Source organism: Zonotrichia albicollis, chromosome 5 (assembly GCF_047830755.1).
Source record: "Zonotrichia albicollis isolate bZonAlb1 chromosome 5, bZonAlb1.hap1, whole genome shotgun sequence".
Classification (NCBI taxonomy): domain Eukaryota; kingdom Metazoa; phylum Chordata; class Aves; order Passeriformes; family Passerellidae; genus Zonotrichia; species Zonotrichia albicollis.
In genome coordinates, this window is record NC_133823.1 from 22,906,880 (window position 1) to 22,926,642 (window position 19,763).

At 37.7% G+C, this 19,763-nt stretch overlaps 1 protein-coding gene across 1 annotated transcript in view; it reads left to right on the top strand.

The window, feature by feature from the left end:
• COL25A1 (collagen type XXV alpha 1 chain) overlaps window positions 1-19,763 on the top strand; it is a 295,698-nt gene that overhangs the window by 82,258 nt on the left and 193,677 nt on the right. The window lies entirely within an intron of this gene.

Here is a 19,763-nt window from a genome sequence, read left to right on the forward strand (position 1 = left end):
AGGGAGCAAAAATCTGTGTTGTAGAATAAAATTGCAGCCCTTAAAAGTGATTTCTCCAAACTGGCATTGAAATTTAGTGGGCAAAAGGGTACAGTTTATTATTCTCATATTCTTTTCTTAAAATATAAATAAGGGGATCTAGAACACTTGCTGTGGTTATCAAGATGTCTCTGTCAGAAACTGTAGTTTTCTAAGAAGAGAACAGCCTCATCTAAGTATCTAAAGATCAGAACTCATCTATTACCAGTAAAATTGGTTTTTTATGCCCTGCAGCATTACTTTCAAAACTTTAAAAAAACAGTGAATTAAAATTCAAGGGGTTTCCTTGAAACTGTGTCCTGTTCTGTGTTGTAGTTATCATCTGATAGTATCTTCCAGATCCTTTTTGACAATCCCAGTGTTCTGTTAGAACAAAGATACAGTGATATTTGAGCTTACCAAAAAGCAAATAGAGAACATTAAAGCTGATATTTTCAACAGAGATACGGCCTGCCTGTAGATGATAGAGACTTTGACAGATGAGAATCTGAAAAAAATACAAATTAAGAGAGTCACAGAGCTGTATAATTTAATAGTTTTTTCTTGGTCACTCAATTTAAGAACGTGACGCATGGACTGTGAATTTTTTTTTTTTCAGTAAAATCCGTGTGAGAGTTAGGAGCCTTTTCTCCCCCTGTAATTCTGTCCCGTTGGAGCAGAAGGAGATCGAGCCCTGGGGGTCGGCAGGAGCTGTGCGTGCCCAGGGAGCGTGCCCTGGCCGAGTGGGGCAGTGTGCTGCCAGCCCACATCGCCCAGCGCTGCCCAGCCCCGAGCACACTCCGTGGTGAGTCACACACCAGGGCTGCTGTGCTGGGAACAGCAAAAATGTCAGGAGGACATGCCGTGAAAGGTGGCCTCACAAGGGTACAATGTTACTCAGTTTTTCTTCAGCCTAACAGGTGGCTTGTCAACATAACTGTAATTTTATATAGAGGTATTCAGAAGCTTTAGAGACATAGACTATGGCATTTCAGTTATGTCCATGCCTTTGATACTGGCGCTGCAGTGTTGGGAATGCTATGGCACTATTTAAACTCGGTGTGTGTCAGTGTTGGCTACATGGTTGTGTGCCTGGTGCCAGCTCAATTCTTTCTTGTGTCAATGACTGCTCATGCTGTGCATGTAAAAGGCAGCTGGAGTAGTAAAGCTTGGGTTTCTCAGATTTGTTGATAATATGGATGAGCACCATGTTACAAACATCACAGTAAAAAAAGCTCCTTGCTAATGCATGATGTTCCATCAGCTGAACAGAGGAGTTTAGTAGGAGTTTAGTAAGTGGAGAGATAATCACACATGGTTTAAAGTATCACCTTTGTTAATGGTTCTGGTCCATGTGGGCTCTGAGTGTGTGTGTTCTATTTTTGTTGTCTCTCATGAGGATCAATATTGCATTCTCTGAAATCTTTAGGAAGAAATAAGAACATTTTTTTGATTTGAAGAGTGGGTTAAGGAGTATTTTAAATCCCTGGATTATAACAAGCTAAGTAACTTGAAACCTGTTAGATTTTTTGAAATTTGTAAATAGTATTATAATTTTTCAGTTTTTATTCTGACAGATGATTTCTTTCTCATGTTATTTAGACTGAGTATCTCTACTGACTTTGTTAGTTCCTATCAGAATGCATGAAGGGAGAACATGATCACAAGCACTTCTGTCGCATTCTTGTTCCTGTGATAGCACCAAGGATCCTTCATGTGTTTAAAGTCTGATTACATCACTCTAAAAGGAATTGATTAGCAGTGAGCCTGGTGTTGTTTCCTTTACAGTGAAGAGAGGGGATTTTTTGCTGGTGATATTAGAGACACTTGGTGCAGGCTATGCTGCTGTGCCTTTTTTGTGAAGATGATTTATATTCATGACACTCTGCCCATCAGCCTGAAATAAAATCATGTCCATTTCTGATTTCTGTGAGTAGGTGTAAATGGAAGTGAAAAAAGCTCTTCCAACTGCTCATCAGGATTTCTGTGGCAAAAACTGTTACTTGTCTGCTTTAGCCTGTATTTTTTCATTTTGATCTGAGCTGTGAATTTCCTTGTTTAGGTGAAGGTCCTCCAATAACATTAATTAAACTTCCCCCCCCCCCCCCCCTTTATGGCTGTTGTGGCCTTAAAATCACACTACAGAGGAGATGCCCTTCTACGGTAACATCTAACTGTAATTACATTAGATCGCTAGTTTGTAGCCACTGAAATAAAAAGTGATCCCTTCTAAAGCTTAATTTTTTAATTCATTTGCTCTCAAATTTTGTTTGGTGGGTTGCTGGTGGTCTTCTGTGTATTCTGGAGTTGCTTCTCCCTTTTCACTTGCAGCTGCTTTGTTTGATGCCTTGGAAGCTGTAAATTAAAGAAAGAGGAGTGGTTGCTTAGATCTTCCCTAGTAGTGCTTGCTGCACCATGAGCCGGGAAGTGGCATGAGAAACACCACCCCTTTGAAATGGAATAAAACCCAAACACGTACTTGTTATCAAGTTTAGAGCTTCAGAGAGGAAAAGACTGGGCTTTCTTTGGATACACTAAAATCAGAACAGATGAAGGAAAAAGAGCAGTGTGAGGGTACATGAATATAGAGGGAAAAGTCAATCATCCTCACTGATCAGGACACCATCATGTTTCTCCTTGTCTGTTTAAAGCACCCTATTAAGGAGCAGGAATGCCAGGGGGGAAGATAAATGAGCACTTTAAGCCTGTGTAGAGGAGCAGTGCTCAGTGCTGTCTTCTTACTGTCTTGTCATGCAGCAGCTCAGCAGAGTGAAGAGGACGATGCTAAAGTTTTGGCCCTGCCAGTGGATATTCTCTTCCCACTGTGAGGAGTGGCCTGAGTGCTCAAAGATGAGAATCAAAACTGTTGAGCAGGAGACAGGATAAAAGACAGATGCTCCTTTTGACCCTCATGATCCATGCCAGGGTGCTGACAAGTCCTAGGTCACCCTTTCTCTTTCACATTGGGGTGTTGGACGCTTTGTCCAGTGTTTGCAGTGCAATGTGCAGGATTGCTCAGTGCAGTGCCAGACTTCCTTTTATCCAAAGTCTAGGCCTGTTGTTCCTCACCATAGCTCTTGGATTCTGAGCCTTTAAGTCAGCAGAGATCAATGTTAATTTAAGAGATAATATAGTATGTCATTTAACTAATTTGGGTGTTACTGGAACAGAATAATAATTTCATAATTTGGTGCATATAATAGCAGCCCTCAAAATGGAATAGGTATGATTTCCATAGGTGGTCTCATCTGGGATTACTGATGATGTTCAGCAATAAAAAGCGGGAGAAGTATGAGTTCTTCAGGTAAGAATGTGGAATGGATAATCTATTGAAGCTTTTGTTCCTAACTGATTAAGCTATTATTTTCCTTTATAAAGGAGAAAATTGTGTCTGGATCTTTGCCCAGGGTATAACATTTGAAGGCTACTTCAGCTTTAGTGAAAGAAAACGTCTGCCATAGTGAAGAGCTGGAAATTCAGGATTCAAATCCCCTGAATTATTGACATTCTGGTACAGCAGCTTCTAGAGAAAAAGAGACTGGTCAGGAGCTAAGAACAGATAGAGGATTACAGATGGAGGATTTATCTTGGAATTGGCAAAATATTGATTTCTTTGAACAACTTTAGTGTGTAGCACTAACACAAGAAATAATTTATTATTATTAGAGCAATCAGGAAAGTTGAAAAAAGGAAAAATGCAGTCCATAAGATGAGTCAGTGAGTTCTTCAGCATTTCAGTGGTTGCCTAAGATTGCGATGTAGTAGGCTTGTTTTCAAACCTAGCCGTCCACTGCACTGTTCACCTAAAAAGGCAAACATGGTTAAAGGAAGTATTTTATATATTTTATGGGCACGTTGTTTTTTTGTTTGTTTATTTGCTTGTTGTTGTGGTAAAGACAAGAAGCCATATGGGCAGGTTTTATTGTCTGTTTAAAGGAACACAAACAGTTACCTATCTAATCTCAGAACCTTTAGAAAAACCTGTAGGGATTGTTTGTCTCAGGTGCTGGATTTCGGAAGGTGCCTTCAGAAAGAATGGCTCCATGTGCTTACCAGCCCCACCTGAACACAAGAAAGAACTTTACTGTGCAGGTGGCTGAGCACTGGAACACATTGCCCAGAGAGGCTGTGGAGTCTCTGTAAGAGGAGATACTCAAGAGCCATCTGGATGCAATCCTGTGTGATGTGCTCTGGGATGACCCTGCTTGAGCAGGGAGATTGGATCAGACGAGCCACTGTGGGCCATTCCAACCTGGCTGATTGTGGCATTCTGTAATGCCTTTTATTCAGTCAAAAGCAGCTCCCTGTATGCACCAAATCTATCGTGGGAAGGATTATCACAGAAAGAGCTTGATTCCGAGGACAGTAAAATAATAAACAGCAAGCTAAGGAGTGAGTCTGTATTCCCACTGGTTTTCTGCCCAACAGATATTGATAAACCTTTGTGTAACTCTTTGGTAATGGTTAAAAGGATGGTAGCACCCAATGTGTGTGGGTGCCATCCAGCTCCTCCACCTTCAACAGTCCTTTCATCTTAGCATCTTCTTAGTGAAGGTAGGAAAGGGGATTGATACTTATTTGTCCATTTTATGTATTGGGCACATTATCGCCTTTTTTGTGAATTCAGCATTCATATAGACTGTCTTACTTGGTACTGCACCTCAATTTGTATTAATCACATGCACAGTTCTCCATTGAGATCATTAGAGGATTACCCCACCATAAATCGCCTGTAGCAAGTATTTAATGCATAATCGCTGGTAGCAAGTACATCCTGTACAACTGTTGAAATAAAAAAGGTCTTATTGTCATAATCCATTCAGCAGAAAAGGGATGCTATTAAGATTCTTTCATTTTGGTATTTTGAAAGAAGACAAAAGCTTACATTAAAAACTTGGAAAATTATTTATGTTATTTTAAAGGTAAAGGGAATACTAGGGAAATGTGTAATGTAAATGTGCGTGAATGTTTTCTTTACCCAAAATGAAATCAAAGGTTCACAATTCCTTGTGCAATTGGTTAGTATGCGCTACTACCATTCATCGAATATTACATGGGTGAAAAATGATGGTGTGGAGGGACAGGAGAGACAATGGTTGTCATCACAGCTCTTGGCATCTGATGAATTCACCTTTTAATGCATTTTAATGCACTAAAACAAATTCATGTGTTTTAGTGAGAATGGGGAGAACCTGGGTGGATGGCTAACTTTCAGTTCACCCCAGGAGGCCATTGAAATTTAATTTATTTTAATTTATTTAATTTATTGGGGACCTAACGAATAAAATTTTCGTTCTGTGTGACTATATAGTTTTCACAGACTTCTTGGTATTGCTTACATCTGAAAAACTAGGAGTTTTTGATGTTGGATTTATCAGTGTTAGCCTTTGACAAAGAGGATTTTGTAAACAAAGCTGTGCTTAATTCCCTGCGGCAAACATAAATGAATGCTTGAAGTGGGGGCTTGACTGGAAGGTCATGCAGACATTTTTTGACTGCTGAACTGCATCAAGTAATCTGTGTAGGTTTTTGAAAGATGTCATTTGTACAGTTCTTTCATCTGATAATCATATTAATACTAATAATATTGCTGGAAGTAATTCAAAAACAGAAACTGAAAATATTTTGAGAAAAAGAAAATGAGGACTAAAAATAATGATGATAACTTCTTTAAGATGTTTTTTACTGTGCCGTTTGCCCAGTGTGTATCAATTCTTGCTTCGAGAGCTGTGACCAGCTGTGGCCATAGTGAATTACTTTTCTTTGGTTAAGAAACAGAATAACCAATTTCATCTTCCTTTTACCTGTTACCTTCCTCTTACCTGAAAATCGATGTAGTAATGCTCATGTCACTTGGAACTGGGATATTGCCGTAGCTGATAATCTAAGATCTCTGATTTTCTGGTAATGTCATGTCAATCTTCTCTCATTGGAGCAGTTTTTCTTTGTCTGTCATGGCTCAGATAAAAAGGTGTATAACTGAAGTTTTACACACTTCTTTTTCTCTTTTACCCGTTTATAGTTTGGAGTCTACAGTTCAGTCATTTGGATACTGTGCAAAATCCTGTCTTGTCTTTTGTAGGCCAACTTTGTATGTCTGTATGATTTGATTATTGGTGTGGCATTGCTGGGGAGATGCTGTTTCAGAAAAAGGAGTTGAACCAATGCTTAGGTCTAAAGCTGTCTGTGCTGCTGTAATACTTCACATTAGAATATGAATGTGATAAAAAGTACAACTTCGAGGTTCTTGGAGATGGATCACAGACACATGAGTATGCCTAACTGCATTGTTCCTCAGTTACTTGATCTTTAAATACTTACAGGTCAGAGGAAATGAAGATATGTTTTAGTCTTGTCTGTGCTTGAGTCCTGGGAAGCCCACTTCAAAAGCTGGGTCTTAAAAGGTCTTTGCTTTTATCTGGAACATACAAACCCCTTTAGAAACTTTCTTTATCTTTTTGTTTCACTTGACACCTACACATCAGCTTAGCCTAGTGTGCTAAACAGAGATATTTAAATCTTTCGTTTTATGTGTTTCTAATTGTACTTTTTTTCAGAAAGGTCAAATTAGAGCTGGTACATTGAGCTGTGACAGTGACAGCTGACAGGATTGGTGCAGTTCTGCCTCTTCAGGCAGATAGTTGGAAAAGCATCTTTTGAAATGTAACCCTTACAAAATTTCTAACTCTGAAAATGCATCTGCTAGACAAGTTTGTGTTTACTTTCCCATGGATTGTTTTCTTACCTTAAATATAAGAGATTTTGTCCATTTGGTGGGATCATGTAAAGCAAATGCCTTTTAAATAAAATTTGTATGGGTGAATATGGGTGTGTCTGTGTAGATAGAAACAGATAGAAGAAGTGGATAGCTCCCTGAAATTTGCAAATGGTTTCTTTTAATCTCATATAGAAGAATACTTTCTTGTTTCACCTATTTTCCTACTCTGCTCTAAGCAGAATTGCTTCAGAGTATTATGAATGCACTCAAAAGCAATAGCATGCTGTAAAATTAGACTAATGTATCTCAGTTGAACAGATCTGCATTTTCAGAGTTTGCATTTTCATTATTATGAAGTTTTAGGATCACTTAGTCAAAAACCAGTGGAGTTGCTCTGAGTATGGAAAGGGAGAACTAAGAATAGAACTTAAATCTGGAATTCATATCTATATAGTGTTTTTGTACTTCAGCATTAGTTTGAAAATATGTCCATGAAACTAGAGTGACTCAAAAAGAGCAAGCAGGATCAATGGAATGCTTTGTTTAGACATATTTTATTAGTCCATACAATGCTATTTATGTAGGATCAACCTTTGCTATCAAATACTGCTTCACTTTTCTCTGTAGCAAGGGCACTTCACTTATGACTTACAGCTGTTGAAACCAACTCTTATAATAACCAAATTTGGTGGGGTGGTGGATGTTTAAAATTGATACCTAAGCTTGAATAAACTTTCTGGAGTTCTAAAATTTTTTACTGGATTATAACCTGTTGTTTTATAGCATGAAAAGTAATTTATGGTGGTTAAAATAAGTGATAAATGGGAGTTTGGAATGTGCTGCTCCTGGTAGGCTAAGGGTTAGATGTGGAGTTCAGACAAGCTGCACAGGCAACGTTGCCTTTTCTGTAGAATGCCTCAGTGCTTCCACTTTAAAACATGCCAAAAAACCAAACAGGCCAGTTGACTCAGAACAATTTAAGAAATTGTTTCAAGGTTCTTCTATTTTTTCCTAGTGTAAATTTTAATTTTACAACCATTACTGCCTTCTGTTATGGATTTCCCAGCCTGTTGCCTGTGGTACCATAATCAAAACAAATTGTGGGCTTAGGTTTTATTAAATGCCGTCCTAGTACATTAGTTACTGTTTGGGAATGGTAGGGAAAAAAGGCTGTAAGAGCAAGTTCATCCTGTGTGCTGCCTTTCACAGGTGGGATGGTGCTTTACATATGTGCTGTCCAGTCTTGTTTAAATCAATAGAAGTGCTACTAAGCTTTTTCCCTTTTCATTAGTTATGAAGATCCATTCTGTGGCTTCTTCCTTGCTTGTCTGTATCCAGTAGCCTTTGTGGATTCAGTCCTTAGTGATAGGTGTAAGAAGAGCCCCAGATAGACAGCCTGGGGCAGTCCCTTGCACTGGCAGAGGATGACTGGATGAGCTTGCAGTGGAGGATGGCAGCCAGCCTTGCATCCTATCTTTCCATGATGGAACTCATCATGAAGTAGCTGGTGCAGGCTACGGACTCTTGAGTGAAGGTCTGTATAGGCAGAGTGTCACATCCAGTGGTACCATCACCAAACTGCTGAAAGGTTATTTCAAGCCTGTTCTCATTTTACTCTAGCAGAAGTGGCAATTAGTCAGTTTTCAGTCTGTATGTTGATTATTTCTTCAAATACAAGTATTTCTGCTTCAAAAAAAAACCTTGATGGATGCTGCATTTTTCTGGGTGATCTTTCAGTTTTTGTAAGCCAGATGGGTATAAGTACCCAGGCACCATTGTTCTCAGGGCATAGATTCTTCAGAAAGATGATGTTGATAAATATCTAGATAAATATATTTATACTTATTAGGGCATTAAAATAATATTTCAGGTGATGTAGTTGACTTAGTTTCATTTGGATTCATTTTTGAAGCAGTCATGTAATTTAATTTCTTTATTGTTATTAAATGTTTCAATTCTGGCATTTGTATTCTTTAAAATAGTGATACTGAGAGGTACAGTATGAGATGAAAACACTTTATTTGAGAATTAAATGATTCACTAAATTACAGAGTTTAACTATTGAAACTAGTAGTTTCAATATTTTAAAAGTAGCATTCATTGGTGGGGTAGCAATTATTTCAAAATGGTGTTTGGTCTGCTCTCCTATGTATTTTTTACATTATTAATTCCTGTACTACTGAAGCTAGTGGAACTCTTCGTTCTGCTCTTAAGTGCATAATGTGAACTCTGTAAAGTCCAAGGAGTCCTAACTAATTTAACTTTTATCCCAGTGGAACATCATCTCTAAGATATTAACAAAATCAACATTTATGCTAATGAATTTTCCCAAAGTTTATTATTAAAACAATTTCTTAATTGCAAGTAATCATTATGCAGCCAGTTTTACATATATATTAATTATGCTTTTTAATGAACTTTTTATGGATTATGAAACAAACATGCTTCAAAGCATGGAAATTATCTCAGAATACTAAGTGGAGACAAGCATCATACATGGAAAAAAGTAGCTTACCCTATAAAATATTTTAAATTAAATGCTGAATAACTTAGTTGCTTAACAAATGTGAGCTGAATATGACTTAGTTCTGAGTTAAGACTGTTCTCCAAGTACAGTATTGACCATCAGCAATATCTGGTCTTGAGTCATAGATCCTCTAAGTCTGTACCTGCCAATATTTATATTAGGATGCTTGCAGTCACAACAAAACATCATCTCTTTCCATGGCTCCTAAAATAAAGATCCTAAAGACCCTATTCCTCAGCTTGTCACTCTCTTTGTTTTAAAAAAGTGAACTAATGAAGATGTGGGGCCTGCACATAGCATTAGGAGCCTGTGGCAGTTCTAGGTTTGCTGTCCAAAATGGTCCAGACAGTGAAAGTTAACAGGCTGTGGGATTTCTGAGCAGATGTGACTATTACTAAGGTGGGTGCCCTCTGCGAACATTTCCCTCTAGCTGTTCATACCCCATGTCTTTGGCTTTACTGGAATTAAGAGGAGATATGATAGGACCTGGACACCTGTGCTGAAGTCAACAGTTGTTTGCCTTCTGTTTGTGTGGTTCCTTTAGCAAAGCTGCATTCATGGGGTTTTTAAAGTCACTTTTACTGAATAGGAATGTTGATTGTCAGGACAGGTTTAGTGCAGGCAGCTTCTGCCAATGTGCCTCAGCTGCATTGCAGAATGACACTTTTCCAGGATTCTGAGGGCAATTCATTCCTCATGCTGGATATTGGCCTTCCTGCTCAGGCTGCCAATAAACTCCAAATTATGATGGTGGTTTTTGTGTGGCTAACAGGTGTTCTTGAGGAATTAGACCACCAAACCATTTTGCACAGTAAGGGACAGAAAACAGTGACTATTGCTGTATATGCAAATGTATTGCTAAGCTTATTTAGTGTTTGTACACCATATTATGAGTTTTGCAGAGAATGTTTTTAATTGCAACAATAAAAACGTTGTAGTTGGTTCTATATTATGTATGAAAAACTATAAGGCTGAACTTGTGTGACAGGTACTTCCTGTTTGTGAGCAATTTTTCCCATTTAATACACTGTAGGAGTAAGTTTGATACCAGGAATGTACAGGAGTCATGAAAGGCCATTTTGTAGCAACCTACCTGTTTCCTCTTGTGGATTTCCCTGGCGCACACCACCCCTAGAAATGAAGACCAGTGCATCTGGACCACCCAAAGAGATGTTCCTGTGAGATTTTGGCAAAGGGAGGCAGTGCAGTGCTGTCTTCCTTCTTCCCTCAGATTCCTCCATCTTGCCCAAGCATGGGATGGGGGATGGACTGTCTTGCGGTTTAGGACAGACTCAGAGAATACGTGGCCTTGGCCCTTGGTGGTGCAAACCAGTTCACATCTGATAGCACGGTGTTCTAGTGTTTGTTTAATTTTATCACTTCATTGCTGTGGCATTTTGAATGTGCTCCTAATTGCTCTTGCAGCCCTCTCGTGGGCTAAGGTTATCACTGTGTGTTTACATCAGCCAAATGAACTGCAGGCATGAGTCAGAAAAAGTGCCTTGAATATTCTTGTCACGCTTGCAGTGATGGTAGAGGGAGCTGGAGGAGTCCTGGTTTGGGCTTCAGAGATTTGCACATTTTGTGTCTAAGTCAAGGCTGGCCATATGAAGCATGTTTAGGAATGAAGGATTGAAATGCTTGCTTGTATAAAACCTTCCCTGAACTTCTAGGCAGAAAGATTTCACAGCCTGACAGAATTTCATTTAAAATCTCAGTTAATTGATGAGTAAGTTGCTATGAACAGCTTTGGGTCCCATTAATTCATAGCTGTCTGATAGGAAAATGGCAAAGTATTTTGCTGGATTATGTGACAGTGAAGTCATTTAAATGTGAAACTGATGATACCTGTTTAGAACTTGTGCAGTGTGTAGCATAGAAAATATCCATTATTAGTTCTTTTTTTAGCCTTTCCAAATGTACTCATTTGGTTCAAGGGAGTTTGCCCACTGCTGTCCTTAACTTGGAAAACACTTGTTTTCAGAATGTGAAACCATAGTGAATTACTTTTCCTTAGTTAAGAAATAGAAAAACCAGTTTCATCTTCCTTTTACCTACCCTGAAATTGGTATAGTAATGCTCATGTCAAATGAAACTGGGATATTGCCTTAGCTGATAATGTACTTTTGAGATCTCTGGGTGTAATATCTAGTGCATTCATGGGATATGGTTTCTAGTGAATATTAATATAAGGATTTATATATTTATCTGTGACTTCAGCATGCTGTGAAGTTTGTTCCTTGGAGGTTCAGAGTAGACTTAGAGAAGTTATTTCCTTTTTTAGCATGTAATTACATTTCCCCTGCTTATTCTCTTTTTGAACTGAACTATTTCTGATGCATGCTGTTAAAATAAATTAGAAAGTTGCAAAGATGTTTCTTCAAGTAGATATATTTATCTTTTTGCCAAACAAAGTGCTGTTTCATAGATTCACTCCTGGGTCCTATCCCATGCATAAGGTCTGAGTCATAATTCCTTGAGTACACCAAAAATGGGATTTTTACATGTCTCAGAAGAACTCTTAGGAGGTATTAGTTGATTAACTGAGTTGAAGAGAACTGCCAAAGACTTTTGAAATTCAAGAAGCCTAATTTTTTTTATTTTTTTTATTTTTAGAACTGCACTGAGGTTAGCTGATTTTCAAAGTGTTTGCAACAAGGCTGATCTTGAAGTATGTAGTTCTATTATCTTGATGGTCTTTGAATGAACTTCTGTTTTTCCCAGCTTTTTCTATTAGACTCTAGTTTGAGATGACCAGAGGTTATATTTCATCTTTCCCATCAGAATTCATCTGTAAATGAAGTTGCAATTTATAATCTGGTATAATATATATTTTAGTGGAGGTGATTTAATGATACCTTTATCACCTTGTAGACCAGTTAAATGTTCTTGGTCATGCTTTACTATTTTTTTTCCTCCCCTTCCTTTTTCTGGTTGTGCCTCTTGCCAGGAGGCTGAAAGTAGAATTTGACTGGAAAAGATGCAATTTAACTGTTGTAGTGCAAACCTTTAGTCTCATGTCTCAGAGTACATTTCAGATTTCTTTATATATAGCACAGCTTTATGTGTTAGGTATGATTGCTAGGCAGTGGTTTGTTATCCACATGCCTCTGTGAGGTTTAATAAGGGAAGGAATGTTTTGACTGGACTATGCAGCAAGAGTGCTTAATTTTATGCTCTGTGTTGCAAATCAGAAAATCTCTTTGGTCACACAAGCTGCATGTGCTACAAAACAGCAGGTTCCCATGCTGGAGAAGACTTCAGTGGGGAAATGATCTAGGCCTAGTGCTGTTGAGGTACCTTTTTTTGACTTTTAAGTCCATGCCAATTTAGCTGTGTGAAGTTTAATGGTACATGAAGGTGATCAGGAAACATAGCACTTATGTGTAGGTCCTGGTATTCCTTTTTCTGCACCATCTACCACCAGAAATGCCATTTCTTACTATCTCTCTCAATCCCAGTTCAGCTACCCAAGCTGTACAGTGTAAGTTATACTAGGTTAGACTAAATTTCCCTCTATTGCAGCCTTCCTCAAATGTTGTCTTCCATTTACACCACAAAATAGTTGCACAGACAGCAGCACAAAGGCGAAAAAGAGACTTGTTCAAGGCAATCTATCCCATATTATTCACACAGTATGTTTCAGGGAAGTATCTCCTTGTGGAGCTTTTTAATAGATTTTAAAATTTTTTTCCCCAAAACCAGAGTGTTTAGCCAGAAATGACTGAGCAAGAGAAGAAGCTGTTTAAATAGTCAATATAATGGACATGGCAGTTGCAGGAGAGATTTAAGAGCTTACAGTTAAGTTAAAAATCACAAATGCACAGCGTTTTAAATGTTTATGTCTTTCAAAATAATGCACTTTTTCTTTCCCTTGGGATCCATTGTGGCAATGTGATGTTCTGACCTCAGGGCCCTGATGCCTCAAAAGGCAGTTTGATCTGTGTGCTATTAGATCCTTCTCTTCATTATTCTCACATAATGAACTGTTGCAGGAAGTACTGGACTCTCTTTAGATCAAACTGCTGATCTGAAAGGTGATGGGAAAATCTTCTATAAATCAGTAAAAGGAGAAAAAGAAATACCTTCCTTTAAGCAAATAATTGTATTGGCTTTTGTTAAAAGAGTATATGCATAGAGACAAAAATATTTTAAAAAACATTTTTTCAGTATTTAGCATTTATTTTACCATAAGTTTATAAAAACTGCAGGGACATCTTAACTCTAGCTTTATTGTACCTTGTTTTAGTATTTACATATCTTCTTAAAAACCAAATATATGGCAGACTTTCATAACAATACAATACCTTGTTACCTAAGAAAATACCTTTTGTTTTTTTGATTGTTTCAGATACTTTTTAAATAGTCCATGATATGAGCATCGCTCTTACACACTGCTGTTCATCTTTGTATATGTACTTGGCCTTGCACGCGCACATTTCAAATGAACTTCGGAAAAGTGAAACAGTTTTCATTTTTTTTGGTCAGCGTTCTAATTCTCAGGACAGCATGTAGCACGGTTCACACATGGTCTTGTTTTTTAAGCTGTAAATCTCTCTGGAGTGATCTGGTCTCTGTGGCTTTCACTGGCTGAATGGAACCTTGTTTCTTTTGAGCACTCTTTTGTGTTGGTTTTATCATTATGTGCCTCTTACTTGTTACAGGCTTCTAGAACACAAAAGATGAATTTTGTCTGTGGGACTGTTCCATATGTCAGAAATCACTGATGAGAAATCTTAAAGTCTGGAAAAGCGTGCATATATTTTAAGGGAAGCAAAATGAAGGAAATGGTTAAGGGAAACCTGAGGCAGAGCAAGCACATGGAGAACTCTCTGTGTATTTAAGGGCAACTGTTGTGTCGGGCCATGGTATGCATCACTGCTGCCTCTTGACAGGTTCACCGTGGAGAGACACAAATTAAATTCTTTCAGTTGCAGTTTTGAAGCTAAAAGTGTTTGACTGGTTCAGCCCCTGAATGGTGTTTAAGGAATAAAGGGAAAAAGAGCAGGAAGTTCTAATTGGCAAATTACTTCTTGTTATTTAGTTTGGCTTCCAAATTGGAAATTACGATAATGAGGAGCTTTGTGGGCCTTGCCCTTGAAGAGGACCAGGCAGCTTTTTGTTCAATTCCCATTTAATGTGAAGATATTCAAGGAACATATTGTAGCATTTAAGCCATCACTTTCTATTAAACAAGTATTGTAAAGTAATGATTTTTAAATCCCTCTCTGTGGATGGCTTTTGTGATTTTAAGATGTTGAAGTGAAGTGTAGATTGCAAACAAGATCTAAAAGGATTTTCTTGTTATGTAATATTTAGCAAAGTGACTTTCCATATATTTCCCAAGATGTAATAGAGAATGCTGTGTTGAATGCAACGACAGGAGGACTTTGCATGACCATTAATCCTCAGTAACTTGAATACATAAATTATATATGTAACTTTCTGTAATTCTAATTTTTATTTTGTTTACAATTTCTTAACAACAAGTGTTATAGTTGACTTAGGTCAAGGTCACTGTGAAGAATCTGATCCTGCAAATACATATGTTAAATTGCCATTAATATGTGAATTTTACCTTGCAGATCAAGGCTTGAAATGTGAACTGTTTGGTGTTACATATATTCATTAACACAAAGAAGAAAGTGTGAAAATAAAAAAAAAGGAGATGTGAAAACTTAGATCTCTCAGAGAATAAAGTGAGAGTTATTTTCTTAGACATGCTGCTAGTAATAGGTTTGTGGATATTTCTCTGAGGAACAGTGAAAATCCAGTTTATGGGTCCACAGACACTGGACTGGGATTGTATTCTGTGACGTTCTTTCATTGTTCCTCTTTGGTGCTTTCTTTAGTGCAAATGACTAATTTCATTTTTTATCTTTGAAATCTTGTCTACTTTTTTTGTTCTATGGACCAGGCAGCATACCTGCTTGGTAAAAATCTCAAGATTTGTACCTCCTGAGCAAGGAAATGTTGTAGACAAATCCATTACCAAGTTCTGTTCAAAATCTAAAGGTAGAAAGTATTTAGTGATGATGCTTTTAGTGGACCACTAAATAATTTTATGCTATCAAGAACCATTTCACACATGCACATATTTTCTTGCTTATGGTTCTGTAATTGACATTCTTGTTAAGTTGCAAGCTCAGAATAAACAATCCTAACTAGCTGACTTTTCACTTTTCAATGTTCACATAATTAAAATGGTTAAGTAGAATACTGGAAGGGAGTTAATTTGTTCAGCATGTTTCCCTCTGAATTGGTTCCTTTCAACCCCAAATTTAGCCTAAAGCAAGTGCACTTACTGCCATTTTTTAAAACCTCTTAAAACAGGCATGGGATAGGAACACAATTCCTGAACTCCCACAATCATGCTGGATGCAATTCTCAGACTGTCTGTTATTGTTTTGGTCTGAGTAGATGATCAGTGGATGATTCACAGTCTCACCCTGCTGTCCAGCACAGAGAGCTGCTTGAGAGAAAACCCACAGTCAATTTACTCCATGGTTTTTCTTTGGTTTAAGCTGCTTCAGGAACAAGAAAGCCAGTTCATTTAAAAAAAAAGTTTGTTGTGTATGCTGTTTAGTTACACTTCTGTGTTAATTCATGTGAGCATTCAACTGTGGATCAATGTATATAGAAATGCATATGTACATTCATATATTCAAGGAAACAATAGCAGCTCATAGCAGTAAATTATTTAATTTTCTGCTATGCAGACAAAAATATTATTTGGAATTAGGCCTTTTAGAAAAATATGATAGTTAATATCCCCCTTAAAAAATATGTAGTTAAGATCAAAGTTTCATAGTCAGGCCATGAAGAGGCTTCTGGATAACCTATGCTGACCTCTTCCTTTATATCACAGGCAGTACCAGAGAGCATAATGAAAATATATTATTCCTTTGGAAACTGTATGCTGTGAGCAGTAAGCAAGAGCAGCAAATGCATTGGTAAACATCTGAGCTTTCTGTACTGTTCAGGTTGAATAGAATATATCCCAGTGCCCCAAGGAAAGCCTCTATTCTGTTCTAGAGGAGGGAATAAGGAAATAAGCTAAAGGCCTTGCTCATCTCAAACAGGGGGAGGCTTTTCATATTGGAATGGTCTGACAATCAGTAATGCCTTGGACGTGTGAACTGGTCCCACACCGTCAGGTATCTCAAAGGCAGATTCCTGCTGCAGTTTTTGAACAGTGGGGCACTTCATCTTCTGTCTGCTTTGAACCTGTGCCTGGTCTCTGATGGTCCTTGGGAAGGCCTGCCCAAGCAGAGGGAGCTGACCTCACCAACATCTGGCTGAAGCCCTGGAGCATGAGATTTGGCCACACTGAATGTCACAAAGTGTCACAAGCATGTGGAGATCAAAACAGCCCGTCTTTTTCTCCCCTTTTGGCACTTGCTAGATGGAGATAGGCAGGGAGTGTCATAGATCATGAAGTATCAAAGCTAAAAGGACATGCAGCAGGGACCCTCACAAATAGGCCATTGTTTGGGTTTGGTGGGTTTTTTTTCTCCCAGGAAGTAGAGGGCAAAAATGTCTTAGATATTATAATTTTTCTTAGAAGATTCCTTTTAAGGTCTTACAGAGTTTAAGATACATGCAGATAAAAGTAAGGATGAGCTTAAGTAGACCTTGTTTTAACATACATAAGGTACTTGGGAGACATGGTGTGGGGAATTGCCAATTTAGTTTATCTTGGCAATTCTCACTACCAGATCTTAGTACAGCCTTGAGTATGAACGTGTCCTGCTGTGGAGCACAGCCATGATTAATTAATGACACTAAGGATAGAACAAAAGTACTGCTCGATTCTTCCATCTCAGGCATTACTGGATCAACTACCTGGTGATATGGCCTTTCTAATTTTTTTTTCCTAATTGTTAAGAATAGTTTCTATTTCAACAAAAAGCAGCCTCAAAATAACAGGGGTATTCATGTGTGGGTTTCTAAGCATAATGGATTTATACATTTTGGGTGGTGTCTGGAAGACCATACAATCAGTGACTATATTGAAATATCTTTCTGTGCTCTCAGATATCCTTGTGACTTTTGCTAAAGGAAGAAGATGAAGCTTATTAAAACAAAAATAATAATTCTTAGTTTTTGAAGAAAATATATCATGCACCGGCTGCCTTATTTTGTAGACATGAATGGAAGAACAAGGAATATCAAAGAAAGCTAGAAGCATAAAAAAAGAGGCTTAAATATTCGAGCTTAATGCTTTAAAGAGGAGTAGTGTCTCTCTGTTTCAATTGTCATCTTTTCATGACTGAATGCTTTCAGGAAAATGTCTTACAGTGAAACTTGGGCCCAGTACAGAGGAAGTTCATGCCAAAGTTGTCCAAAGATGAGTAATACAAAACAACTCCCTAGCTTTAGCACTTTGGAAACACAGTATGCAGAGTTATTTGCACTGTGCTGTTTTCCATTGTAACCCAAGACATGATTATAATATATCTTGACAGTATAATAGAAACGATAGAAAGTTGTTATTTTAATCTTCTGTTTAAGAGTCACTTATGCTACATGTAACTTTGGTTCTTGGTTTTTCTTCAGAAGTAATGCATGAAGAAGGTGGAATATTTCATGTTTCTTCTGAAACAAAGGTGAAGCAGTTAGATAATTGTCATCCCGGCAGAAGATTTCACGTCTCTTTTGCATAATTCTGAGATCCGAATGCAAAATAGAGTAAGCACATGATCAACTGTCATTATGATGGTATCTTTGAGAGGCTAAAAAAAATTAGTACCCTTGATTCATTCATATATCTTTGTCCTATGACTTTTATAAATGAAGATGGTTAATTCTTCTGTCAATAATCCTACTGCAACTCCAAAAGCAGAAGCACTGCAAACACTGTAAATGGAATTTCACAGGGGCAGTGAGGCAACAGCACAATGTCTCACACAACAAGCCTCTTGGTAAAGTGAAAGAGCTGTCACTTGTAATTTATTGAGTGAAGCACACCACAGTTTTGGAGCCAAGAGGATATTTTTTTAATATAGCTTAAATGATGCTGTATCATCCTTCATAAAACCCTGTCATTTACAATGTGCCACATAAGCTTCTGGCAGGGGGGGAAGGTGCAGAGGAAAGGTAACACCATTTGTGCCTCCTATACTGGGTAGTGTATTTCTTGTATTATTTTACTGTTGTTTTTCAGTATCTGTATTATTTGCTGTGTCAACTGAGAGTAAATTGCCCTTTCCTTTTGCCATGCATCTTTATTGATTTTATTTGTCTAGTAATGACACATGAATACAGCCATAAATTATGGAAAAATAAGATTTTAAATAATGAAGTCACTAAAGATTAAAGTCTGTCTACTTATGATTCTTACACTCTGAATATATATATTAAATGAAAAAATATGCTAACAACATTCCAAAAAAGCAACACTCAGGTTTTGCATCTTAAGTCTTAAAAAGTTGTGTGGCTTAGTCAGATAGCTTGGTAGATGGGAGAAAGAGAAAGGAGTATTGTCATCCAGGAAAATCTCAATGAATCATCTTCTCTCTGTCTTTTGGGGAGATTATTATATATCTGTGTGAAAGAGGAACAGGAGAGCACAGAGAACTGCAAAAATTGTAAATCCCCTTGGGAACTTACCCATATTTCCATATGTATTGATATTTCCTGGAGGCATGTGGGAACAAAAGACAGTCATGAAACTGAAGCAAATGCAGGAACCAAGCACAAAATAAAGCCCAAACCAACATGGTATATACCCTGTGGAAGAGTTTAATTACAGGCACATTCCACCCAAAAAATATGTCACAGATGTGGAATGCCTCCGTGTTATCACCACGTGAATTTTCATCAGCTTCTGCTGGCCTTTATGTCACCAGCATTGCCCAGTTCCTCATGAACACCAAACTCCTCCTCCTCATTATACTGTTCTCATGGACCATAATTAGTTAAGGAGTAAATTCCTTGCAGTAGGATAGTCCTTTGACTCTTCTCAGTCCCAATGGCCCCAACTCAACCCTGTATTGTCTGTATCTATAAACCTGAAGACACAATACAATGTTATTTCTCCTGTGCATTTTTTAACTTCTTGCTCTTAAAGAGATGTATATTGTGCTGTAGTTGTTCCTTGGACTGAATTGTTGAAGTAGACAGCATTTCTATTCCATCATTTTTTGGTCGCTTAAGCCTGCTGTCTGACTCTCTTCCTCACTTTCAAGTTCAACAGACTTCTCAGGAAAACTCAGTTTTAACCTTTCGGTTGCAGTGTAATGCTCTGTGGAATTTTCATTGTTTGAAAGTAGAAGTAAAGGAAATACTGACTGCCATACACAAATACAAAAATGATATTTTATCAAATGTGATTAAGAATATTTGCTCTATGCATTAAATTATCATCATCATTTTTACAGTATCCTCAATGTTGATGATGGTGATTATTATAATTATTAACAACAACAACAATAATAATAATAATATCATAATAATAAAAAAGCATGTACTCTAAAGAGCCAAACAAGGCCATGCAGG